Genomic DNA, 25,708 nt, shown 5'->3' with positions numbered 1-25,708 from the left:
GATAAATAGATATAGTGGAATATTATAAAAAAAGAACAGAATAATGCCATTTGCAGCAACATGGATGAACCTCTCATACTGAGTGAAATGAGTCAGAGAAAGACATGTATCATATAATATTGCTTGTATCATATAATATTGCTTATATGTGGAATCTAAAAAAAGACTACAAATGAACTTATCTATGAAACTGAAATAGATTTACAGATGTAGAAAACAAAGTTATGGTTGCTGCTGCTACTGCTGCTGCTAAATCAGTTCAGTCATGTCCCACTCTGTGCAACCCCATCCCTGGGATTCTCCAGGCAAGAACACTGGAGTGGGTTGCCATTTCCTTCTCCAATGCATAAAAGTGAAAAGTGGAAGTGAAGTCGCTCAGTCATGTCTGACTCTTCGTGACCCCATGGACTGCAGCCTACCAGGCTCCTCCGCCCATGGGATTTTCCAGGCAAGAGTACTGGAGTGGGATGCCATTGCCTTCTCTGAAAACTTATGGTTACTGGGGAGTAAAAGGAGGTGTGATAAACTGGAAGAATGGGATTGACAGACACACTACTATATACAAAATAGGTAACTAATAACATCCTACTGTATAGCACAGGGAACTCTACTCAATATTTTGTAATAACCTATACGGGAAAAGAAGCTAAAAAAGAGTGAATATGTATTTGTACAACAGATTCACTTCACTATACAGCAAAAACTAATACAACATTATTTTTGTGTAAGAAAAATTATCCAGAATGATATTGTATAGAAAACACTGTTCCAATACACAGGACAGGTAGGATAGAATTCTTTTTAAACAAAAGGATACAACTACAACTTTAGTGTTTAAAGTTTATGAAATCTATCTATATTTAGCAGCATACAGTCCTTGCCCACATGACTTTTAGAGAACTGTCTGTTATCTGAAGGACATGAAGCATACCAACTGTATTGTATAATCAGAATGCAGATGTGGGCATAATAATTTAATAATACTAACAATGATAGGAACAGTAATAATAATAGCATCTGTCATCTCTTGGGCTATGTTCAACATGTTTTGCATTTTTTATCTCATACAGAACTTGAAATGTATCTATGAATTATTAACATATTTCCCTTTTTGTAGACAAAAGAGCTGAGGCTCATTGTGGTCAATTAATTTGCCCATTTTAGGGTAAGACTGGGATTTGAAACTAGGTCTGTTTGACTCCAAATTAAGTGTGCAAATAACTGTGAATTTATGTTGGTTTATCTTGAGAAAAGTGATTTGGTAAAATCTGAGAGAATAAATTTAGAAATTTGGAGAGGACACATAGGTACTGAACATTCACATTCATCTATTTGGGTTTGTCAATGAGGATACTTAAGGCAAGTCTTAGGACCTTGGATAGTTTTATGTCATCCAAACGTAGGGGTGGAAAAATAATTTTCCCTCTACCATCTTAGCTGAGACCCCCATCTATAAGAAAAGACATTAACAGGAGAAAAACAAACATAAGCTCAACAACATGTTTAAAACAAAGAATGTTGCTCACCATCTGGTTATACAAAGATTATTAGCCACTGCAGTCACTGACCAATAGTGCATTCTGAAAGGAATTCAGGATGAAGAAAGCAGGGTAAAGCACTCTGTGCTTTGGAAACACAGACCCTTAAATAGATATGCCTCTGGAGAAAATATTTATGAACCCACATTCTTGCATTTTTCCATACATAAAAAAGCACAGACATACTAGATCCTTGTGACTAAACTTTTGCTGAGATGTATGCTTGACTGCACATATTCCCTACCCAAAATCATATGTAAACTGGCTTCTCCATCTATTTCCTCAGAGAGGTTTCTCAGAGCAACTGAGGGGCTGTCTCCCTGTCTACGGTCCTCAGTAAGACCCTGAATAAACACACAGTTCCTACACTTTTCATTTTCCTTTCAGTCAACACAGGCATGCCTCCTGTATACATGGAAGATACTCAGGAAAAACTGAGTAACTCTATGAAATAGCCCAAGCATCACCTTAAATACCATCTCCAGCTGAAGACAAAAGAAGATTTGGAGGTGGATGTGGGGTCACTTATGGGAGATTACCAGGAAACACACAGTTAAAACTAGAGTACAGTTGTTGCACAGATTTAAGTTTTTGCCTTTTCCATTGGTACAAATTTTCTAAAGGTTTCATCATCTTCCTCTGCCTGGTACGCAGAGGGAGACACCCTTAAAATGGAAATTTCCCTTATAAATGTAAATGTGCCTTGCAAAAAGGAAACTTCTGTTCAGTTTTCAGAGCTTCTCTTGTGTCTGCTGTATCTTAACAATAACCAGCTTGAGATAGTCTTTATGCCAAAGAGGAATACATGGGGGTAGTATATTTTGCTCCTCTTCACCTATCAGTGAGATGAAGAAAAACACAGTGCTCAAAGAAACTTAAATAGATTCTAAATGATAGATATAAGAGTTTACTAATGGTTATTTTTAATCTGAAGCCTTATTTTCTCTTTTATTCCTAGCCTGCTCTTTCTCAGTATTTCTCCTTCTCTCAGGTTAAATACAACCATAGAAGAACCTACAACTAGCTTAATCTTTCCAATTTGTGAATCATCTAGTAGACTGCCTTCAGACTTTATCTGCACTATCAGCTCTTCTGGGTCTCCAGCCCACCAGCCCACACTGCAGATTTGTATTCAGCAGCCTCCACAATCCCATGAGCCAGTTCCTTATAATAAATGTAATAAATCTCTTTGTATATTTTTGACCTAAAAAAAAAGTAGGCTACCAGATATTTCTCCAGCAAAGATGGGGTTATTCAGATCAGCAGAGGATTGCAATTCAGGGTCTGAAACCATGGTGAGCCATGCGCAAGTCCCTGCAGAGCAAGCGAAGAACACTTTTAGAGGGGAAAAGGAAGTTGGGAGGGCTATAGTAAACAAAGAATTCATGGCTTTTCACTGGCTGAATCCTTGCCACAAAGAAGACAAGATGACGAGTCTTTTTGTTGGGATCTGCTATCATCACAGGGCATGAGAGCTCCCCCTTCTGGTCTCTTGAGTCTATTTAATTTAGGTTTCTGTTTATTATACGCAACTATATGTATATTTATAAATATATACGTGTATAAATATATATGTTGTGCTGTGCTTAGTCACTCAGTCATGTCTGACTCTTTGCAACTCCATGGACTGTAGCCCGCCAGGCTCCTCTATCTATGAGACTCTCCAGGCAAGAGTAGGAGTGGGTTGCCATTTCCTTCTCCAGGGGATCTTCCCGACCCAGGGATCGAATGCATGTCTCCTGCATTGCAGGCAGATTTTTTTACCACTGTGCCACCTGGGAAGAGCAGTTTTATCCTTGCTCTCCCTTTAAAGAAAATGTATGGGACACACAATCATTAAGATTGCCCCTGATTTTTGACAACACACAATCTCCCAAACTGGGCTTCCCAGGTGGCTCAGCAGTAAAGAATCCACCTGCTAATGCAGGAGACACAGGAGACATGGTTTGGATCCCTGGGTCAGGAAGATCCCCTGGAGGAGGGCATGGCAGCCCACTCCAGTATTCTGGCCTGGAGAATCGCATGGACAGAAGAGCCTGGCTGGCTACAGTTAATGGGATTGCAAAGAGTTAGACACGACAGGGCAACTGAGCACACACAATCTTCCAAATCACCTAATCAAAGCTGAAATCCCACAGTAAGTTCTTTCTAACACCCTCTTACTGAGATGCACCATGATTCCCCAGGGTGTGCATCCCCCCATCAGTACAGTGAGTAGTAAATACAACTTGTTGATCTATAGGTGTGTTCCTTAGCAATCTTTGGCTGGAGGACAAAGGATCTCTAAGGGAATATGTCATAGTCTGCATGTTTTTTCAAATCATTTCAAGAAGACAACATAAGAAAGAAAACAACTGATCCTTAAACATCCATTATTAATCCAGTGAAAACCTATTCAAGTGAATGCTTTTATTGACTAACATATTCTCTGTTGCAAAATACAACTATAGTGTTTTATTTTGTTTTTAATCATGGAAATAAATGTATGCCTAGCATAACAACTTGATAATCAGTTCATTCATTTAAAATAACCTAAACATGCATTCACATTACACAAACTAAACAATATGCATTAAATAAAAATTATTTAAGTCTATTGCTTGACAGAATGGATTGATCAACTAGTTTTAACTGCACCTTCATTTCAACAAACATTTGAAAATATACATCCTGACCTTTATGATTTTGCCATTTCCCCCCCAAAGCATCCAAATTCATAAAGTCACCCGTGCTATACAGCCCCTGGCCCAGATGCAAAAATTATCTTTTTTCTTTTCATTTATTTTTATTAGTTGGAGGCTAATTACTTCACAACATTGCAGTGGGTTTTGTCATACATTGACATGAATCAGCCATGGCAAAAATTATCTTTAATGGTATAGGCTAGATGTGCTTTATCAACAGGAAAACAGGAAGCCACAAATGGGGCAAAAGTAGACCAAACTGGCTAGATCCAAAATGGCTGACAAAGTAGGCTTTTCTCATTATATACACATTAGAATACATTATCATGCTAAGGTCTCCCCACCTGCACCACTACTGGATGGCTTTGACCATACAAGAAGAGACAGACAGTGTGGACTCAATTCTTAAAACTCTCTGCCTTTTCCAAGAATTTAGATGATGTCGGACTTTATTCTCTTCAAGAAAATTAGAGATACCAAGGGAATATTTCATGCAAAGATGGGTTTGATAAAGGACAGAAATGGTATGACCTAACAGGAGCAGAAGATATTAAGAAGAGGTGGCAAGAATACACAGAAGAACTGTATAAAAAAGATCTTCACCACCCAGATAATCACGATGGTGTGATCACTCACCTAGAGCCAGACATCCTGGAATGTGAAGTCAGGTGGGCCTTAGAAAGCATCACTATGAACAAAGCTAGTGGAGGTGATGGGATTACAGTTGAGCTATTTCAAATCCTGAAAGATGATGCTGTGAAAGTGCTACACTCAGTATGCCAGCAAATTTGGAAAACTCAGCAGTGGCCACAGGACTGGAAAAGGTCAGTTTTCATTCCAATCCCAAAGAAAGGCAATGCCAAAGAATGCTCAAACTACCACACAATTGCACTCATCTCACACACTAGTAAATAATGCTCAAAATTCTCCAAGTCAGGCTTCAGCAGTACGTGAACCGTGAACTTCCAGATGTTCAAGCTGGCTTTAGAAAAGGCAGAGGAACCAGAGATCAAATTGCTGATATCCGCTGGATCATCGAAAAAGCAAGAGAGTTCCAGAAAAAACATCTATTTCTGCTTTATTGACTGTGCCAAAGCTTTTGACTGTGTGGATCACAATAAACTGTGGAAAATTCTGAAAGAGATGGGACTACCAGACCACCTGACCTGCCTCTTGAGAAACCTGGATGCAGGTCAGGAATCAACAGTTAGAACTGGACATGGAACAACAGACTGGTTCCAAATAGGAAAAGGAGAACATCAAGGCTGTATATTGTCACCCTGCTTATTTAACTTATATGCAGAGTACATCATGAGAAACGCTGGGCTGGAAGAAGCACAAGCTGGAATCAAGATTGCCAGGAGAAATATCAATAACCTCAGATATGCAGATGACACAACTCTTATGGCAGAAAGTGAAGAGGAACTAAAAAGCCTCTTGATGAAAGTGAAAGAGGAGAGTGAAAAAGTTGGCTTAAAGCTCAACATTCAGAAAACTAAGATCATGGCATCTTGTCCCATCACTTCATGGGAAATAGATGGGGAAACAGTGGAAGCAGTGTCAGACTTTATTTTTTTGGGCTCGAAAATCACTGCAGATGGTGATTGCAGCCATGAAATTAAAAGACACTTACTCCTTGGAAGGAAAGTTATGACCAACCTAGACAGCATATTAAAAAGCAGAGACAACTTTGCCAACAAAGGTCCGTCTAGTCAAGGCTATGGTTTTTCCAGTGGTCATGTATGGATGTGAGAGTTGGACTGTGAAGAAAGCTGAGTGCTGAAGAATTGATGCTTTTGAACTGTGGTGTTGGAGAAGACTCTTGAGAGTCCCTTGGACTGCAAGGAGATCCAACAAGTCCATCTTAAAGGAGATCAGTCCTGGGTGTTCATTGAAAGGACTGATGCTGAAGCTGAAACTCCAATACTTCGGCCACCTCATGCGAAGAGTTGACTCATTGGAAAAGACCCTGATGCTGGGAGGGATTGGGGGCAGGAGGAGAAAGGGACGACAGAGGATGAGATGACTGGATGGCATCACTGACTCGATGGATATGAGTCTGAGTAAACTCCGGGAGTTGGTGATGGATAGGGAAGCCTGGGGTGCTGCAGTCCATGGGGTCCTGAAGAGTCGGACATGACTGAGCGACTGAACTGAACTGAACTGGACTTTACTCAGATCCCTCCCCTTTTCCCCTCCCCTGTAAAACTTTCTCCTGACCTTAGGCCAGGGAGAAGATGCTTTCAGAGCATGTGCTCCCCTTCTCAATTCTCTGGCCATTGAATAAAAACCCGTCTTTCTTTTAAGAAGTAAGTTCTCTGAATTCTTATTTTTTAATTTTTTAATTTATTTTTGGCTGAGCTGGGTCTTCGTTGCTGCGTGGGCTTTCCTCTAATTGTGGCGAGCAGGGGGTCTACTCTCTAGTTGGGATGCACTGGTTTCTCATTATGGTGGTTTCTCTTGTTGCTGATCACAGGCTCTAGGGTGCACAGGCTTCAGTAGTTGGGGCACATGAGCTCAGTAGTTGTGGTTCCCAGCACAGGCTCAGTAGTTGTAGCTTACAGGCTTAGTTGCTCCACAGCATGTGGGATCTTCCTGGGTCAGGGATTGAATTCATGTCTTCTGCCTTGGCAGGTGGATTCTTTATCACTAAGCCACTAGGGAAGCCCAACCTTGTCTTTCTTGCACCCAATTCATTTTCTTTATTGGCAGCAATAACGTGAAAGGGGAAGAACTCAATGACAGAGTCCAGGGCTTCATTTCAGCTAGGGCCCAAAGAGGGGGGCCCACTCATCTAATCCAGTAGCAAGAAAATGTTAAGTTCTCTTTAATCTTTTTTCATCGGTGTTGGTGTTTGTATCCAGTATATAATGGGAATCCTCAGTGGAGAGTGCATATAGGTGCAAATATAGTTTCTACACATGAAATATCCTTAACATTTTTGTGGTGATGGGGAGATAAAGGAATCATTGTTCTTATTTCAAAGAGCAATTTTCCTTACTTTGTGTTCAATTCAGTTTAGTTGCTCAGTCGTGTCTGACTCTTTGTGATCCCATGGACTGCAGCACGCCAGGCTTCTCTATCCATCACCAACCCCCAGCGTTTACTCAAACTTATGTCCATTGAGTCAGTGATGCCATCCAACCATCTCATCCTCTGTCATCCCCTTCTCCTCCAACTGTCAATCTTTCTCAGTGTCAGGGTCTTTTCAAATGAGTCAGTTCATGGCATCAGGTGGCTAAGGTATCAGAGTTTCAGCTTCAGCATCAGTCCTTCCAATGAATATTCAGGACTGATTTCCTTTAGGATGGACTGGTTGGACCTCCTTGCAGTCCAAGGGACTCTCAAGAGTCTTCTCCAACACCACAGTTCAAAAGCATCAATTTTTCAGCACTCAGTTTTCTTTATAGTCCTACTCTCACATCCATACGTGACTACTGGAAAAAAATCATAGCTTTGACTAGACAGACCTATGTTGGCAAAGTAGCGTCTCTGCTTTTCAATATGCTGTCTAGGTTGGTCATAGCTTTTCTTCCAAGGAGTAAGCGTCTTTTAATTTCATGGCTGCAGTCACCCTCTGCAGTGATTTTGGAGCCAAAGAAAAGAAAGTCTATCACTCTTTCCATTGTTTCCCCATTTATTTGTCATGAAGTGATGGGACCAGATGCCATGATCTTAGTTTTCTGAATGTTGAGCCTTAAGCCAACGTTTTCACTCTCCTCTTTCACTTTCATCAAGAGGCTCTTTAGTTCTTCTTCGCTTTCTGCCATAAGGGTGGTGTCATCTGCATGTCTGAGGTTATTGATATTTCTCCCAGCAATCTTAATACCAGTTTGTGCTTCATTTAGCCTGGCATTTCTCATGATGTACTCTGCATATAAGTTAAATAAGCAGGGTGACAATATACAGCCTTTATGTACTCCTTTCCCTATTTGGAACTGGTCTGTTGTTCCATGTCCAGTTCTAACTGTTGCTTCCTGACTTGCATACAGATTTCTCAGGAGGCAGGTCAGGTGGTCTGGTATTCCCATCTCTTTCAGAATTTTCCACAGTTTATTGTGATCCACACAGTCAAAGGCTTTGGCATAGTCAATAAAGCAGAAGTAGATGTTTTTCTGGAACTCTCTTGCTTTTTTGATGATCCAACGGATGTTGGCAATTTGATCTCTGGTTCGTCTGCCTTTTCTAAATCCAACTTTGCATTATATGCCTGAATTTTAAGAGACTTATGTTAAACTTCCCAGGTGGCTCAGTGGGAAAGAATTTGGCTGACAGTGCAGGAGACATGGGCTCAATCCTTGAGTCCGGAAGATCCCCTGGAGTAGAAAATGACAACCCACTCGTGGGTTGGTTCTTGCTTGGGAAATCCCATGCACAGAGGAGCCTGACAGGCTACAGTCCACAGGGTTGCAGAGTCAGACATGACTGAGTGATTAGACAACAACAACATACTTAAAATAATATTGTCTATACTCCTTTATGACTGGTTTATTTTGCTCATTATATCTATGAAATGGGTGCTGTTGTTGCTTGTATCAGTAGTTTTGTCCTTTGACTGAAGAGTAGTATTCTATTATATGAATATAACACCGTTTTTAAACCATTCTCCTATTGATAGACTTATGCATTGTTTTCAATATCTTGCTTTTATGACTAAAGACACAATGAAATATATTGTTCAAATCTTTTGGAGTACTTATGTTTTACTTTCTTTTGGATAAATACATAGGGGTGAAATTGATGGGTCACAGGAGTATTTGCTTAGCTTTGAAACAGGCAAACAGTTAAATGGCCCTATAAAGTGGCTGCACTATTTTGGAGAAATAGTGAGTTCATTTTTAATATCTAGGACTAAACCTACCTAAGGAGATGAAAGAACTGTATACAGAAAATTACAAGACACTGATGAAAGAAATCAAAGATAACATAAACAGATGGAGAGATATTTCATGTTCCCAGGTAGGAAGAATCAATATTGTGAAAATGACTATACTACCAAATGCAATCTACAGATTCATTGTGATCACTATCAAATTACCAATGGCATTTTTCACAGAACTAAAACAAAAAATTTCACAATTCATATGGAAACAGAAAAGATCCAGAGTAGCCAAAGGAGTCTTGAGAAAGAAGAATGGAGCTGGAGGAATCAACTTTCCCAACTTCAGATTATACTACAAAGCTACAGCCATCAAAACAGTATGGTACTGGCACAAAAACAGAAATATAGACCAATGAAACAAGATAGAAAGCCCAGAAATGAACCCACATACCTATGGGTACCTTAGTTCTGACACAGGAGGCAAGAATATACCATTGGGCAAAGACAGCCTCTTCAATGAGAAGTGCTGGGAAAACTGGACAGCTACATGTAAAAGAATGAAATTAGAACACTTCCTACCACCATACACAAAGATAAACTCAAAATGGATTAAAGACCTAAATGTAAGATCAGAAACTATAAAACTCTTAGAGGAAAACATAGGCAGAACACTCAATGACACAAATCAAAGCAAGATCCTCTATGACCTACCTCCTAGAGTAATGGAAATAAAAAGTAAACAAGTGGGACCTGATTAAACTTAAAAGATTTGCACAGTAAAGGAAACTATAAACAGGGTGAAAAGACAACCCTCAGAATGGGAGAAAATAATAGCAAATGAAACAACTGACAAAGGATTAATTTCCAAAATATACAAGCAGCTCATACAACTCAATACCAGAAAAACAAACAACCCAATCAAAAAGTGGGAAAAAGGCATAAACAGACATTTCTCCAAAGAAGACATACAGATGGCTAACAAACACATGAAAAGATACTCAATATTGCTCATTATAAGAGAAATGCAAATCAAAACTACAATGAGATATCACCTCACACCAGTCACAATGGTCATCATCAAAAAGTCTACAAACAATAAATTCTGGAGAGGATGTGGAGAAAAGGGAACCCTCTTGCAGTCTTGGTAGGACTTTAAATTGATGATACAACCACTATGGAAGACGGTATGGAGATTCCTTTAAAAACTAGGAATAAAACCGTCATAAGACCCAGAAATCCCACTCCTAGGCATATACCCTGAGGAAACTAAAATTGAAAAAGAGACATGTACCCCAATGTTCATTGCAACACTACTTACAATAGCTAGAACATGGACGGAACCTAGATGTCCATCGACAGATGAATAGATAAAGAAGTTGTGGTACATATACACAATGGAATATTACTCAGCCATAAAAAGGAATGTATTTGAGTCAGTTCTATTGAGGTGGATGAACCTAGAGCTTATTATACAGAGTGAAGTAAGTCAGAAAGAGAAAGATAAATATTATATACTAATGCATATATATGGAATCTAGAAAAATGGTATGAAGAATTTATTTGCAAGGCAGTAATGAAAAAAACAGACATAGACAACAGACTAGAAGACACTGGGAGATGGGAGGAGAGGATGAGATGTATGGAGAGAGTAACATGGAAACTTATGTTACTGTATGTAAAATAGATAGCCATGGGAATTTGCTTTATGTCTCAGGGAACTCAAACAGGGGTTCTGTATCAACCTAGAGGCATGGGGTGGCGAGGGAGATGGGAAGGACATTCGAGAGGGAGAGGACATATGGATACCTATGGCTGATTCATGTTGAGTTTTGACAGAAAACAAAATTCTGTAAAGAATTATCCTTCAATTAAAAATAAATAAATTTAAAAAATAATAAAACTCACTGTTTAGTGGCATTCAGTACATGCACAGTGTTGAGCAACCATCACCTCTAAATGATTCCAAATCATTTTCATCGCCCCAAAGGGAAATTCCCATACCCATGAAGCAGTCATTCCCTGTTTTATCCTGCCCCAGCCCCTGAAAACCACTAATCTCTCTGTTTCTATGGTTTTGCTATTATGGAAATTTCATGCAGGTATAATTATGCAATCTGTGACTTTTTGTGTTTGGCTTCTTAGCATAACGTTTTCCAGTTGCCTCCATGTTGTAGCATGTATCAGTATTTTATTCTTTTTTATAACAAAAAAAAAAATATTCCATTCCACAGATATAACATAACCTGTCTATCCATTCATTCCTGAACATTCGGTTCCCATCCATCTATTGGCTATCATGACTAGTGCTGCTATCGACAGTCGTGTACAAATTTTGAATACTTATTTTCAAATTTATTTTGGTATATACTAGGAATGGAATTTCTGGGTCATAGAACTCCCTTTAACTTTTTAAGGAACAGCCAAACTGCAGTACTGTTTTACATTTCCACCACTAATTATGTAAATGTGTACATTTTATATTCCTGTCACTAATATGAGTCCAGTATTTGCACTACCTTTGTTAATCTTTGTTGCTTTCCATTAAAAAAATATTATTATAGCCATCTTAGTGGGTAAGAAGCAATATCTTGTGTCTCTAATGATCTGCATGTCTCTAATGCCTAATGATGTTTTGAGTATCTTTTCATATATCATTGATCACTTGCATATCTCCTTTGGACAAATGTATATTCAAATTTATTGTCCATTTTTAAAGTTGGGATGCTTGCTTTTGTGTTATTGACTTGTAAGAGTTCAGTATATATTAACATTCTGGATACTGGTCCTTGCCAGATATATGATTAGCAAATATTTTCACTCCTTGATAACATCTTTTGATACATAAAAGTTTTGATGAAGTGCAGTTCAGCTATATTTTTCTTGTTCTTTTTTGGTCATATTTAACAGTTGATAAGTCTAACAGCATAAAGATTTCTTGGTATGTTTCTTTCTAAGAGGTTTATATAGATTAGCTCTTCAGTTTAGGTATTTAGTTCATTTTGAGTTAATTTTTCTATATGGTACATGGTATGGCCCAGCCTCATACTTTTGCATGTGGATATCCAGCATCATTGTTGAAGAGTCTATGCTTTCCCCCATTAATTGGTTTTGGAACCTTTGTAAAAAATCAGTTGATCATAGATGTGTGAGTTTATTTCTGGACTCAGTTCTATTCCACTGATCTACATACCTATCTGTATGCTAGCACTATATTACTAGAGTAATAAGTTTGTAATAAGTTTGAAATAAGTTTGAAAATATGAAACTGTGAGTCCTACAACTTTTTCAAGATTGTTTTGGTTATTTGGGGTCATTTGCAATTCCCTATCTTTGTTGAAGGTTTTTGTTATTTGCTTAGTGACTTTCTTAAATCTTTTGTAAAATCTTCATTGTTTGTCCTACATGTCATTGGAGTCTACATTATATTACCTATTGGTCAGCAGCATTTTAACAAAGTTTTCTTAGGTTCCTGGAGCAAACAAAAAACAAAGCAATTGAAAAGAAACATAAAGGATAAAAGAGAAACAAAATAAATGGAAGTCTTTTTCCAAGCATTGCTGATTGGCCGTGCTTGAGGGTGCTCCTTTAGTGGTTAACCAGGCTGTTTACAGCTCTGCCTTGGCCTTCATTTTATGCTGTTGGATGCTAGAGGTCAGCTGGAGGTGAAAACTCAGGATCTTCTCAGGCTTTTCTGTGCATGCATCCAGCACTGGGCATGCTGTTGACCTTCTCTATTTCCCATGATATATGTGAGAACTTTTAACAACCATATTCCCTCATGTATCTTCTTGCTCAGACTCTTTCCTCTCAGACTTTCTAGTCTCTCTTGCTTAGCCTGGCTTTTATTTCCTTGCTCCAAGTCGTCATGGTCAATATTTTGCTTTAAATGCTTTTAACAGACATCACCTGACAGCAAACACCACCTGGGAAGTCACCCCAGTCCTGAGAATCCTCTTTATTTGTTTAAAGACAAAAGAGAGAGATGAGAGAAGAAAAAAAGAAAAAGGCAAGTCCTTGTTCTGGGTCCTCAAAGAGCCATGAGATAGAGCCACCCAACCACAATTCTTTGAGAATGTGGTCCTCATTGCCTCTGCACTAACAATCTGCCCCAGGTATGCAGGTTCCCACCTTTATAGCTTTAGCATTTTAGGTAGGCTACTTAAAATGTCAGAACGCTCTCTTACCACAGTGCAGCAGATTCTTTCTTCACTAAGGTTTCCCTTGGTGGTTGTAAGCGTTACACTAGATTCCAGATTCTGCAAAAATTGATTTTGACAGTTTTTACCAGCATTTTAGCTGTTGCTGTTGTCTTGGTAATGATGAAGCTCTGGAGTAGGACATGCCCCTACTGTGCCCTTTTTGGTGCCATTCTCTCATTCATTTTTATTTTGTTATTATCCATCTGTTGTAGACTGAATTGTGCATGCACCTCAGGAGCCACAACAACAACAAAACCACAAATCAAAAAAACGTTGCTATCACTTGCTCCTATTTTAATTCATTTGTGGTCATAGAATTAATTTTGTGTGACTCAAATTATTTAAGAAATTTTAGAATATGTTTTTAGAAACATGGTCTATCTTGGAAAATGTCCCAGGTGCACTTGAAAAGTATGTGTATTTGGGTGTTGTTGGGTGTGATTTATAGACATCAGATCATGTTGGTTGGTTATAATATTCAAGCCTTCTATAGCCTTACTGATTTTCTATCTACTGTGTTCTGTAAATTATTGAGAGATGGATGCTAAAATTCTGCTTCTAGTCCTAGATTGTCTTTTTAAACCTCTACCAAATTCTGTTTAGTGTATTTTAGACACAGTATTAGTTTTAGAATTGTTAGAATGATATTAATACTACTTTAAAATATTTTTCTGCTAAATACAACATTTAGGTACACTTGGAGTCATTTTAACTTATTTTTTAGACAACCAATATTTTTTTTTCCTAGCTTTTTTTGTGGAAAGAACTTTAAAAATCTACTTTCTTATCAGCTTTCAAATAACCACAGTCACCATACCGCACATTACATTCCCAGAATTTGTTCATCTTATAACTGGATATTTGTACCTTTTGACCATTTTTACTCATTTTCCCCCACCCTGCTATCCTCTGCTCCTGGAAACCACTCTGATAGGTTTCTTCACTCTCAAGTACACTTTGCAAGCATGTGTGCCTGCTCAGTCGTGTCCAGTCGACTCTTTGCAACTCTGTGGACTGTAGCCTGCCAGGCTCCTCTGCCCATGGGATTTCCCAGGCAAGAATACTGGAGTGGGTTGCCATTCCCTTCTCCAGGGGATCTTACCCACCCACGCCTCCTGTGTCTTCTACATTGGCAAGCGTATCCTTTCCCACTCCACCACCTGGGAAGCCTCCCAAGAACACTTTACTTTGATATTATAACCAATCCTGCTTCTTTGATTGATATTTGTGGTCTATCTTTTTCTATCCTTTTAATTTTAACCCATATATAACATTGCATTTGAAGTTTCTTGTAAACAGCATAAAATTTGGTTCTTTTGTTTCATCCAGCTTGCTAATCTTCGTCTTTTAATTGATATCTTTAATATTTACATTTTAGGTAATTATTGATTTGATAAGATTTAAATCTGCCATATTCTTTTCTGTTTTCTCTTTGTTTTCATATCTGTTTTTTCCCTCATGTTCCCTCACTTTTGTTGATGCAAAAGTTTGCATCAACACTTTTAGAATTCCATTTTGATGTATTCATTGTTTTATCTTTGTATAGGTATAGCTTTTTAGTAGTTTCTCAAGGTATTAAATTGTTGTTCAGTCACTAAGTAGGATCTGACTTTGTGACCCCAAAGACTGCAGCATGACAGGCTCCTCTGTCCTCCACTATCCCCCACAGTTTGCTCAAATTCATGTCCATTGAATCTGTGATGCTATCTAGCCGTCTCATCCTCTGCCATATCCTTCTCCTTTTGCTTTCAAGCATCAGTCTTTTCCAATGAGTTGGTTCTTCATATCAGGCAGCCAAAGTATTGGAACTTCAGCTTCAGCATCAGTCCTCCCAATGAGTATTCAGGTTTGATTTCCTTTAGGATTGACTGATTTGATCTCCTTGCGGCCCAAGGGACTCTCAAAGAGTCTTCAGAACCACAAATGGAAAGCATCAACTCTTCAGCGCTCAGCCTTCTTTAATATACTATGCGTGTGTGCTATGTTGCTTCAGTCATGTTGGACTGTAGCCCACCAGGCTCCTCTGTCCATGAAATTTTTCCAGGCAGGAATACTGGAGTGGGTTATCACGGCCTCCTCCAGCGGATCTTCCCAACCCAGGGATCAAACTCGCGTCTCTTATATCTCCTGCATTGGCAGAGGGATTATTTACCACTAGCGCCACCTTATGGGCATAACTTATCACAGTTTACTTGTGCCATCATTTTTCCAGTTTGAATGATGTGTATAAAATCTTTTCTTTCTTTATGTCTCTTTACCCTCCCTCTATTATAATTGTCTTAAAGCGTTGCCTTACATACATTTAGAACCATAGTAGACTGTGTGGTAATTTTTATCTCAACTGACATAATTTAGGAAACTGAATGATATGGTGTCACTTCATATTGCTATTGATAGCAATAGTTTCATACGATAAATTGCTTGTCATTTGACTTTTTTCCCCTATCAGTAAAATGTCATCTCTCTCTCTCACTGTTTTCAAGATTTTCTGTTTTTAGTTTGTGGGAATTTAAGTATGATGTATCTTGGCATGGATTTCTTTGGATTCCTCCTGTTTGGGATTAACTAAGCTTCTTGAAACTGTAGGTTATGTTGTTTGCTAAAGTTGGAAAAAATTTCAACCTTTAATTCTTCAAGTATTTTTTCAGCTCACTTTCTGGAATTATGATTACATAAATGCTAGATTTTTTTTTTTGCTACTGTCCCCATGAAAAAGGAAGACTTGAATATCAATAAAATTATATTCCAGCATTGCATTTGTGATTTATGTGAGCTTTGTGGAGAAAGTAACTGCAGAATGAACCAAGTTTTTTTAACTAAGCTATGACAAACTATATTTCATTAAATGTGAAGCAATTACATATGTCCCCCTCCCCCAAGGAAAAGAAGACAAAAATGAAATAGAGGAATATTTAGAAGATAAAGAGAAATTATGAGAACATACAAACACCATGCCAGCAGCAAATATGGAAAATCCTAAACAAATGCCTATTCACTGAATCATGTTACTATGGATGAAGCAATGATGATGTGTGGTAAAATAATGGGTAAACAGCCAAACATGCATTTGTGTTTGAGGATGTGAATATTGAAAAACTCCAATAAATCTCTGTGCTTTAAATAAGTTGATGAGTTTAAACATACGGCTTTTAGCCGTCAATTAACCCAAATTCATAAAAGAAAAAAACATTAAAAATTATATTTTCTATTAATAATTCATTTCTAAACATGGTACTGTAGTCAGTGCCATTGTTACCTAACTGGTCATCATTCTCATTTTTTTGTTGTAGTACTTGCAATATTAGACTTAGATGTGGTCAAAGACTGAAATGACTGAATCAATTGGAAATTATTGGTTTTGAGTGTTTTCAAAACTTACTTCTTTCTAGATGTTTGAAATTGGTTTAGTGAAAGTCACTTAGTTATGTCCAACTCTTTGTGACCCCATGGACTGCAGCCTGTCAGGCTACTCTGTCCATGGAATTCTCCAGGCCAGAATACCTGAGTGGGTAGCCATTCCCTTCTCCAGGGATTTTCCCAACCCTGGGATTGAACCCAGGTCTCCAGTTGCATTGGGCTTCCCAGGTGGCACTAGTGGTAAAGAACCCACCTGCCAACGCAGGAGACATGAGACAGAGGTTCCATCCATCGGTCGGGAAGATCCCCTGGAAAATGACATGGCAACCCACTCCAGTATTCTTGCCTGGAGAATCCCGTGGACAGAGGAACCTGGCAGGCTGCAGTCCATAGGGTAGCAAAGAGTCAGACATGACTGAAGCAACTGAGCACGCACAAATCCAAAGTTAAAAACGTATTTTGGGGATACAATTGAATACCAAGGCTATATCAAGCAAGGCACTGTGAATTATCTTTTTCTTTCTCTCTAAAATTTATTTTGTGATATTTGCAAAAAGGAAAAATAATCTACAATTAGAAATTTAGGTGCATAACTTTCAGTGACTATTTCATCATAAGTATTTTCAACATACAAGCCAGTATATACAAAATTTTAAAATATTCATTTATATGCAAAACTGAAAGTATTTGAGAGTATTTTATTTAGTCAGTTGGTGGCTTTGAGCACATTTATAATGTGGCTCAGAATGCATAAAAATGTACACATAATGGCAAACAAGGGTTGATACATCACTTCCTTTGCTAAGCTCAAATGCCCTCATTTATTGGATATATATATTTTTTACACTTGCATCCTATAACAAGCTGCAGGAACACAAATATATAAGAATAGGGCTCATTGGAAATATAAGTTTAGAACATATCTCCTGAAGTCTTTGTATCCCAGCTTCTTTCCCTGTTACTTTATAGAGTACCCAAGGAAATAGTATCTGAGTTCTTGCTGACTAATTCTTGTTCCTGCATTCCAACACTGTTGACCCAACTGAGATTCCTTTCTTCCTTGGTTCTGACATACTATTCTCTCCTTCTGATACTTTTCTGACTCTTTCTATGTCTCTTAATCATTGTCCTTTTAAATACTAATACTCCCCTGAGTTGTATTCGTCCATAGTTTTTTCAGTCTAGTGGCCTAATTTATGATGTCTATGATAAAGGTTTCAACTAGCACATATATAATGTGCCTAGTTGCTCAATCATGTCCAACTGTTCACTATCCCATGGACTGTAGCCTGCCAGGCTCCTTGGTCCATGGAATTCTCCAGGCAAGAATACTGGAGAGGACCTGGGCATACACACCGAGGAAACCAGATCTGAAAGAGACACGTGTACCCCAATGTTCATCGCAGCACTGTTTATAATAGCCAGGACATGGAAGCAACCTAGATGCCCATCAGCAGACGAATGGATAAGGAAGCTGTGGTACATATACACCATGGAATATTACTCAGCCATTAAAAAGAATTCATTTGAATCAGTTCTAATGAGATGGATGAAACTGGAGCCCATTATACAGAGTGAAGTAAGCCAGAAAGATAAACACCAATACAGTATACTAATGCATATATATGGAATTTAAAAAGATGGTAACGCTAACCCTATATGCAAAACAGAAAAAGAGACACAGATGTACAGAACAGGCTTTTAGACTCTGTGGGAGAAGGTGAGGATGGGATGTTTTGAGAGAACAGCATTGAAACAAGTATATTATCAAGGGTGAAACAGGTCACCAGCCCAGGTTGGATGCATGAGACAAGTGCTCAGGGCTGGTGCACTGGGAAGACCCAGAGGGATGGGATGGAGAGGGAGGTGGGAGGGGGGATAGGGATGGGGAACATATGTAAATCCATGGCTGATTCATGTCAATGTATGGCAAAAACCACTACAAAAAAAAAAAAAAAAGAATACTGGAGTGGATTGCCATTTCCTTCTCCAGGGGATCTTCCTGACCCAGGGATTGAACCTGGGTCTCCTGCATTGCAGGCAGATTCTTTATCGTCTGAGCCACATATAATTTAAAACATGATTAAAAACGTTTATTTTCTGAAATAAAGATCTGCATATCTAACTGATTACAGGACCTTTCTATCAAGGTGGTTGTCAGGAATTTCATTTATTCACCAATTATTTATTCAATATCTTCTATGTCTTAAAGGATATACTTGGTGCTAAGAATAAACAGCTAGTGAATTAGATCAAGTTCCTGAACTGATTGCTCTCACAGGATAGAAATAGTTAGAAACAAGTACCAAGTCAAATTGGAAAAAAAAATATGTCTAAGCTGATTCCCACTTATTAGTTAGAGTCAAGAAAGCATGTTTCAGTCAGAGGGGACAATCTATAAAACTATGCAGTGGCTGGAGAGAGCACTGCACTTTAGAACTTCACGGTTCAATATAGCTCTAATGATGAGTTGGTAGATGAGAAGTGGCAAAATATAATAGGTAGATCCAGATTATGAGGAGATGTCTAAGCCATTGTAAGTTATGGGACTTAACACTTATGAGACTTCCCTGGTGGTCCAGTGGCTAAGTTTCAATTCACTTGTCAACTTTCTTATATGGTCTATTTCTCAACAACTCCAACTAAGAATTAATGCTTTCTTTTGAACAGATGCTTTATTGAATGGATTCTAATAGTACTTTGTACTTATCAATATAATAGGTACTATAGATTTGGTCAGAATACCACAGTTATTTATTTGAATGCTGCATCTTTTACTAGGTCTGACCTTCTAGAAAAATAAAGGTCACTTTGCCTGAAACATAGCAGGTACAGAATAAATGTTGCTTTGCTTACTTACTGAATTAAACATTGTGATGATTAATTTTGTGTGTCACCTTGACTGATCACAGGGTGTCCAGATTAAATGTATTTCTGGGCGTGTCTGTGAGGGTGTTTCCTGATGAAATTAGCATTTGAATTAGCGGGCTCAATAAGTAGATTGCTCTCCCCAGTGGGAGTAGGCATCATCCAATCCTCTGAAGACCAGAACAGAAAAAAAAAAAAAAAAAATGGAAGAAAGTGGAATCTATTTTTGCCCCCACCCCCTACCCCAGCTTTTTTTTCTTACTGCTTGCAGTGGGACATCTCATCCCATATTTCCTTATCCTCAACTGGGATTTATATCATCAGGTCTCCTGCTTCTCAGACATTTGGACTTGGACAGAATTACCCCACCAGCTTTGCTGGGTCTCCAGCTTACAGATAGAAGATTGTGGGACTTCTCAGCCTTCATAATTACTGAGCTAACATCTCATAATAAAATTATATATATACAGTAACAACCCTGAATATGAACGAGCTCTGTTCTGAGAGCATGTCTCTTTTAGCCTAGGTCTTCGCTTCTGTGAACTCATATGTTTAAAATATTGTATTGTTTATCCAGTTTTAGATAAATGTTTTATGATTGAGTTGAGATTGCATCTTCTCCAGTAAAATTTTTTTGTTCTCCACAGGATATAGATAATTCTTCTGTGATCCCTCACAGCATTCCATTGCATTTGTTGTTTGTGGATAGAAATGCAGTTGATTTTTGTATGTTGATTTTGTATCCTGCAACTTTACTGAATTCATTTATTATTTCTAACAGTTTTTTTTTTTTTGGTGGAGTCTTTAGGTTTTTCTATGTATAAGATCATGTCCTCTAAAAACAGACATAATTTTATCTCTTCCTTTTGAATTTGTAAACTTTTTTCTCATTTTCTTGACATTTCTGTGGCTAGGACTTTCAGTACTTTGTTAAAAAGGATTAGCAAGAGTGGGCATCCTTGTCTTGTTCCTGATCTTAGAGGAAAGGCTTGTAACTTTTCACTGTTGTGTATCATATTAGATGTGGGCTTGTTGTATATGGCATTTATTGTTTGAGGTACATTTCTTCTATACTTATTTTGTTGAGAGTTTTTATCATAAAAGGGTGTTAAATTTTCTCAAATGTTTTTTCTGCATGTATTAAAAAGATCATATGATTTTTATCCTTCATTCTATTAACATGTGTATCACATTTATTGATTTGTGTATGTTGAAACATCCTTGTACCCCACAAATAAATCCCACTTCATCATGGTGTATAATACTTTTAACGTGCCCTTGAATTAAGTTTGCTAGTATTTTGCTGGGAATTTTTGTGTTATGTTCATTTGGGATATTGGCCACTAATTTTCTTTTCTTTTAGTGTCTTTGTCTACTTTCAATATCAGAATAATGCTGGCCTTATAAAATGAAGTTGAAAGCATTCTTCTTTTTCAATTTTTTTTGGAAGAGGTTGAGAAAGATTAGTATTAATTCTTCTTTAAATATTTGGTGGAATTTAACTACTGAAGCCAACTGGTCCTGGGCTTTTGTTTGTTGGGAGATTTTTGATTAGTGATTCAATCTTCTTGCTCAGTATAGGTCTGTTTAGATTTTTTGTTACTTCATGATTCAGTCTTAGGAAGTTGTGTATTTCTAGAAAGTTAGATGCTTCTTCTAAATTATCTAATTTGTTGGCATATAATAGTTCATAGTAGTCTTTTTTATGATCCTTTGTATTTCTGTGGTATCAATTGTAATATCTCCTTTTTCATTTATAATTTTATAGAATTCTCTTTTTTTAAGTCTAGTTTTCAACTAGTTTGACAACTTTGTTTATCTTTTCAATAGACTTTAAAAAATCTTTTCTATTGTCTCTCTAGTCTCTATTTCATTCATTTCTGCTGTACTTTTTACTATTTCCTTTCTTCTGCCACTTTTGGGTTTATTTGCTCTTCTTTTTCTAGTTCCTTTAGGTTTAAGTTTAGGTTGTTTGAAAAAAATTTTTTTTCTTAATTTAGGAATTTATTGGTATAAACTTCTTAGAACTGCTTTTTCTGCATCTCATAGGTTTTGGTATGCCCTCTTCCCATTTTTTTTTTTTTTTGTCTCAAGATACTTTTTATTTCCCTTTTGATTTCTTCTTTGCCCCATTGGTTGTTCAGAAGTGTGCTGTTTAATTTCCACATATTTGTGAACATTCCAGATTTCCTCCTACTATTGTTTTCTAGGGTTTCATAAAATTGTGGCTCAAGAGATGCCTGATATGATTTACAGTCTTCTTAAATTTGTTAAGACTTTTTTGTGACATAACACATGACATTTTTGGACAATATTTTGTGTGTGCTTGAGAAAAATGTGCATTCTGCTTCTGTTGGATGAAAAGTTCTCTATTGGTCTTTTAGGATCATTTGGTCTAAAGTAGCATTCAAGTCCAATATTATTTTCCTATAAATTTTCTGTAAGAATGATCTGTCCTTTGTTGTAAATGAAATATTGTAGTCTCTTACTACTAATTGCATTGCTATCTCTTTCTTCAGATTTGTTAAAAGTTGTTTAATATATGTATGTGTTCTGATATTGGGTGTGTATACCTTTACACTTGCTACAATTTCTTAAGTATTATAACCTCTGCTCTCTTTTGCTTCCAATTTGCAAAGAATGTATTTTTCCATCTTCTCCCTTTCAGTCTATGAATGTCCTTAAAGCTTAAATGAGTCTCTTGTAGACAGGATACAGTTGGGTCTTGTTTTATAATTCATTCAGCAACTCTATGCCTATTAATTGGAGAATTCAGACCATTTACATTTAGAGAGGTTTTCGATTGGTAAGGACTTATCACATTTATTAATAGCTTTCTGATTGTTTTGTAGTTCTTTCGTTCCTTTCTTTCTCTCTAGCTATATTTCTTGTGAATTGATAATTTTTGTAACAGTATACTTTGATTCTTTTCTCTTTATCATTTGTGTATTTATTAAACATTTTTGCTTTGCGGTTACCATGAAGCTTTTGTAATACATCTTTAATTATAACAGTGTATTTTAAACTGACAACTTGAATTGCATAAAAATATTCTACACATTTAATTTTTATGTTGTTTATGTCATAATTAACAAAGTATTGTAACATTAGTTTATTTTTTAACACTTTTGTTCTTTAACTTATATGCTAGAGGTCAAAAAAAAATGATATTTACTAAACATAGATTAGTTTTACTATTTTATACTGCTTTATTCTGGAAAATATTGACCATTTTAGGAAATGAAGCCAAGATTTTCTAAAGTTTATGTTCTCTAAAAAAATAAAAAAAGACAAAACAATTTGCTTTATTGACAAGTGATTAAAAACTATATAATAGAAAGCCACGGTAGGAAAATGAGGTATTGATCAGGAAAGGATCATAAAACTGAAGAGAAAAGTTATAGACCTGTGACAGCTTGTATTTTCCAACGGTATCTACAATTACATCTCCTTTAAGCTCTTTTGTCTGTTTGAAAGAGTCTAGGAGGTGCTACCTTAAATCTCTGAGATGTAAAAGGAATATTTCACAGTAACACCCTTGGTTCATCTTTACCAGGTAATGTTTCCTTGATGGCACCTTGGACTTGATCTTTGCTCTGAAGTCCCATGATGGTTATTTTATGTATCAACTTGAATGAATCACAAGGTATCCAGATATTTGGGTAAACACTTTTTTAAGTGTTTCTGTGAGGGTGCTTTTGGATGACTTTATCATTTAAACTCATAGACAGAATAAAGTCAATTACCCTATGTAATGTGTGTTGGCTTCATCCAGTCAATTGAAGGCTTAGCTGGAACAAAAGGCTGATCCTTTCCTAAATAAGAGGGAACTCTTCCTGCCTGATTGAATTCAAACTTGGACATAAACATACTTTATGATACTCACCTAAAAAGAAAAATACAATTGATGCTGTTGACATCCTATCTGGAAATACTTAGCCAGACCAATAGTTTGTAGGTGCATTTTCTATTTTCTGTACAACCATACATGATAGTTTTGCTAAACTTTTTGCCACTGCACATCAAGGATCTCATTTTCTCCAGTTTTCATTTACATTTTCCTTAACTGTTCTTTAGTCCGACGTAGACAGTCTCCTTGAGGCCCATCAGATTTCTACCAATAGCCTCAAGACCATTCCAGTTTCTATCCACCACATGGTCCCAAAACTAATGCCACATGTTTTTGGTTTGACAGTATTTTCTTTCCAGGTACTGAATTGTGCATTTTTTCATAATTTTGTGGGTCAGAAATTTGAATAGGGAATGGCAGAAATGGCTTGTCTCTGTTCTACAATATCAGGGACTTCATTTGGGAAGATGCAAAAGCTTGGATGACTCAGTAGGCAGAAGAAGAATCACCTAGAAACTTCTTTTTTTTTAAATTAATCAATTAATTTATTTTACTTTACAATATTGTATTGGTTTTGCCATACACTGACTTGAATCTGCCATGGGTGTACATATGTTCCCCATCCTGAACCCCCGTCCCCCCTCCTTCCCCATCCCATCCCTCTGGGTCATCCCAGTGCGCCAGCCCTGAGCACCCTGTATCATGCATCGAACCTGGACTGGCGATTCATAGAAACTTCTTTATTTACATATCTTGCACCTTAAATGGGATGGTTTGAAAATTAGAACTACTGACCAGAATGTTGCAGGTAATTTTTCCAGGAGGCCTCTCTGTTTCAAAGAATGGCAGATGCTTTAGGATGCTTAGATGTCTCATCTGGTGGCTCATGGCTTCTAGTGTGGTGACTTAGAGAGAACCAGGCAGAAGCTTCATGGGTCTGTCTGCCATAGCCTGAGAAATCACACTGAGCATTCCTACTATATTCTGCTTATAATGGGTATATCACTAAAGTCAACCCAAATCAAAGGGGAAGGGGCATAGACTTCCAGTCTTGGTGGAAGAAGCGTAAAAAATTGCTGACTTGTTTTTCTATAACTGCACAAAATTAGAAAGCAAGGAAGCCAATAATTTGCCAGAAACTTATCATGAAGAATATTTGTGCTATGAGCATAGGCTGGGAGGCCTTCAAGCCTTCAATATTTATACTCTTTCTGTCTTGTTTGGAGGAAGGAAAATATATGCAAATCAGAGGAAATAGTATGGAATTAGTACAATGTCTTTTTTTTTTATTAGTTGGAGGCTAATTACTTCACAACATTTCAGTGGGTTTTGTCATACATTGATATGAATCAGCCATAGATTTACACATATTCCCCGTCCCGATCCCCCCTCCCACCTCCCTCTCCACCCGATTCCTCTGGGTCTTTTAATCTTGGGTATGTGTTAGAAATACCTGGGAAGCATTCAGGAATTCTGATGCCCAGGCAGCACTCCAGAGCAGTGAAACTAAAATTTCAATAGGGAAGCATTATGTGTGTGTGTGTGTGTATTTGTGGGGTAGGGACATGGGAGTATGCAGGTGTGCTTGTGTACTTTAAAAAAAATTTTTGTTTTAAGTGCCTGAGGTGATTCTGTTATATAGCTAATATTGAAGACCACTGAACTAATCCTGAGGTTAACAAGAAATTTGATGACCTTCATTTGATTTGACTTCTAACAGCCTGGGTTGACTGGCCTCTACAAGCTCCCTAAATGAACCCTAATAGTGAACATGGGCTACTAATGCATGTATGGAAGAGAATTTGAGAAAATCAGCTCCTAGTGAAACTGTTAGATAATGAGCCTGGAGTCCTAAGTCTTATACCGTTCCCCAAAGAATCTGATTTCAAGAAAAGCTTAACAGTAATATATAAAAAAGCATACTAGAAAAAAACTATTCATAATACCAGCATTGCCTTAAGCCATAATTGACAACAGTTAAGTATTGAGAGAAATTTTTATATTTGTTATAATTTGCTGCATAAAGTAATCTGCTTATATGTTTAATTTTGCACTTTCAATGTGCTGAGGTAATTGTGCTTTTTTTGTGTTGGTTAGATGTTGGTTAGACATCTAGTTAGATGTCTATGTACATGTTTCTTCAGTTTGACTTTAAGCTATTTGAGGATAGGAAGCATATCTTATTAACCATTGAAGCCTAAGTGGCTGGAAAATTGTAAGGCTCAATAATATTTGTTAAGCTAAGTAAGTGGACTGAAAAACCAAGAATCCTCTTACAATGAAGACAAGAAGGGGAGTTTTCACAATGAAGTGCCTAATGGAAAAACAATAGCACTAAGCTTGCATATGAAAACAATGAAATGATTAGAAATGGCATGTATGATCCTAGG

The 25,708-nt window shown here is 37.4% G+C and overlaps 1 pseudogene; it reads left to right on the top strand.

Moving 5' to 3' along the window:
• The window catches only part of LOC122435728, a 64,602-nt pseudogene that overhangs the window by 10,710 nt on the left and 28,184 nt on the right, over nt 1-25,708 (top strand).

The sequence above is a fragment of the Cervus canadensis genome, chromosome X (assembly GCF_019320065.1).
Source record: "Cervus canadensis isolate Bull #8, Minnesota chromosome X, ASM1932006v1, whole genome shotgun sequence".
Classification (NCBI taxonomy): Eukaryota; Metazoa; Chordata; class Mammalia; order Artiodactyla; family Cervidae; genus Cervus; species Cervus canadensis.
This window is presented reverse-complemented; position numbering and strand designations above follow the sequence as displayed.